General features: G+C 46.4%; 1 protein-coding gene across 1 annotated transcript in view; it reads left to right on the plus strand.

Annotated features, from left to right (window-relative positions):
- C2CD3 (C2 calcium-dependent domain containing 3) overlaps positions 1–2,953 on the plus strand; it is a 190,128-nt gene that overhangs the window by 172,223 nt on the left and 14,952 nt on the right. The window lies entirely within an intron of this gene.

A 2,953-nucleotide genomic window follows, 5' to 3' on the forward strand; every position in this document is an offset into this window, starting at 1 on the left:
TGCAAGGTCAGGGGTTTGTTTGGTTTTTTTCCCCTAAATGGGAAACTTGAACATTTTTATGACTGAGGAACAGGAACTTAAAAGTTCATGAGGCCAGACATAGTGGTTCATGTCTGTAATCCCAGCACTTTGGGAGGCCAAGGTGGGAGGATCACTTGAGGTCAGGAGTTCAAGACCAGTCTGGGTAACATGGTGAAATTCCATCTCTACTAAAAATACAGAAATTAGCCAGGCGTGGTAGCATGCACCTATAATCCCAGCTACTCTGGAGGCTGAAGTAGAGGAATTACCTGAGCCCAGAAGGTCAAGGCTACAGTGAGCCATGATCACACCACTGCACTCCAGCCTGAATGATGGAAGTGAGACCCTTTTTCAAAAAAACGTGTAATAAAATGAAGTTGGTGGGAGAAAGTGGCTGTTGGGACAGGACCCTAAAGCACAGAGCCAGCCCTGCCACCTCACAGCAAAGTTCCTTCTTCCCCACAGCATCGGCTGGCTGGCAGGCAGGCCCCAGCAGTTTCAGCAACAGCAAATAGACCCTACCTCACCTGGGCCTCTGCAGAAGGCCTGAGGTCAAAAGGTCTTTCCCTTTGGGATCTCCATTCCTCCCCACCTCTCTACGGAAAAATCAGGGACTTGAACCAAAGCAAGAAATCAATGCATTTCATTCATTCACAAGGTATTTATTGAGTACTTACTGTCTCCCAGGTACTATGCTAGGTGACAGGAATATGGTTATGAAAAAGATCATCTCTGCCTTCTTGGAGTGTAGAGTCTAGTGTAGAAGAACGATGATAAAATAGAAAAGGTGGTAAGCAAATTGGAGTGAGAACCACACTTAGCTTATTAAACAGAAACAAAAAATTGGAACATCAAAATAGTTCCCTCTTTACCCCCTTCAGAGTTCAACTAAACTGAATCAGTTATTTGATTCAAAAAATAATGAGAATATGTGGAACACCACATGCTCAACACAGCACTGAGTACCTCAAGAAGATATGGTGGAGAAGTGCAAGATACGATACAGTACCTGCCTTCTAGGGCTTGCATCCAGATCGGACCAGCTGTACTGGTGCCTGACGTGAGGACATGTCCTGTCATGGACAGCCCCTGATGCAGAGCTCACATTTCTGGATGTGAGCAGAGAACACAGGCAAACAGGCCCTCCTTCGGTGCAGGGCACCTAAATGCAGCCTAAGGCACTGCCTCCTGGAGCCACATGCCCATCCCCACATTGTCTGACTGACTGCTAATAGGTCTTTTTCTAACCAGCAGGCCCTTAGGCAAGAATCAGTCAATGCCTACTACCTGCCAACCTCCTGAGGGGCTTTCAGGAAGTAGAGGTAACAGAAGGAAACTGTCTCTGCCATTGAGAAATTTAGGGAAGATTGAAGAAAATAATTGTATCAGACTGAAAAATTAAGCATTCTCATGTGTTGCAAACTGCTCTAGGTTGTGAGGAAGGAGGGATCCTGTGGGCTAAGATTAAGAGAAGGCTTCCTAGAGGAGGCAGGTTTGAACCGATCCATAAAGAACTTGTATGTGTTAGGAGTGGGCAAGCCTTCCAGTCAGAGGGAGCTAGCTGAGCAAAGAATTTATGGACAAGATTAATTGAGGGAAAAACATGAGTGGGGGCAGAGTGAATGGTCAGTGGAGATACTGGCCTCCACTGCAAGGGGGGTGGACTTCTAGGTATTTTTGTCCCTTAACTGCCATCGTAGCCCAGAGCCCATTGTGGTGCCCAACTTCTTTTTGCCTCCCCAGCAGTTGGAGGCTTCCCTGCGGATGCTGTCACTCTCAGCAACTTTGCCACCAGCAGCCACAACAGATCGGGTAAGAGAATGGCCAACTGACCTTTCTCCTATGGAGTCATCATCTCTTCCACAGAATAGTGCACAGAAGGCAGAGCTGCCCCAGGCCATCTTCCTGGAAAGGCTGCAGCAGGGGTCACTCCTCAAGCTTGTACTGAGCATATTCTGTGGGCCCAGCAGTAGTCAGGGAGCTCAGGAAAAGTGAGGAAGAGCAAATGTGTAAGAGCAGGGCATTGTCGGCCAACACTGACATGCGCAAGAAAAAAGCAGTGCAGAAGCATGAAAGCAAGAGGCAGCTAAGAAATGTGTATTGAGTGCTGTGGGAGTCCCCACCAAGCAAGTAGATAGGAGCACAGACGTAACCTTACAGGACTGCAACAGTAAGATCTGAATGAGCAGAATATCAGTCATACAACTATTTGCCATTTACAAAACACCTCATAACTATTCATTCAGCTGAGTTAGGTGGTTGGAACTCTGGTACAAATCCCACATCTCCTCTTTTTTGCCTTGGCACAGCACCTGACCTTTCTTGCAAGTGGCAAGAAAATAAACAATAATAATAACTACTTTTGAGTACCTCCTCTGTATCAGGTGTCATGCTGGGTACTGAGCATATAATAGTAAATAAGACAGACAAATTCCCTGTCTTCATGGAGTGCAAATAGTAAGCAAAAACTAAAATATTTATAGACATGAGATGGGTACCAGGGTCTCTCCGAGGAGGCTGTGTTAAAGATGGTAGTTATGGTGGTGCTTAGCATGTACCAGGCACTGTTCCAAGTACTTTGTATTAATTAATCAAATTCAGCAACTTGATGAGGAATATACTATCATTACTTCTATTTAAAATGAGGAAACTAGGCCAGGCATGGTGGCTCATGCCTGTAATCCCAGCAGTTAGGGAGGGTGAAGTGGCGGGATTGCTTGAGCTAGGAAATTCAAGACCAGCCTGGTCAACAAGGCAAAACCCCATCTCTGCTAAAAATTACAAAAATTAGGTAGGCGTGGTGGCACATGCCTATAATCCCAGCTACTTGGGAGGCTGAGTCACAAATATCACTGGAGCCCAGGAGGTGGAGGTTGCAGTGAGCCATGATGGCACCACTGCACTCCAGCCTGGGTGACACAGTGAGACTGTA

This window comes from Mandrillus leucophaeus, unplaced genomic scaffold, assembly GCF_000951045.1.
Source record: "Mandrillus leucophaeus isolate KB7577 unplaced genomic scaffold, Mleu.le_1.0 Scaffold504, whole genome shotgun sequence".
Classification (NCBI taxonomy): Eukaryota; Metazoa; Chordata; class Mammalia; order Primates; family Cercopithecidae; genus Mandrillus; species Mandrillus leucophaeus.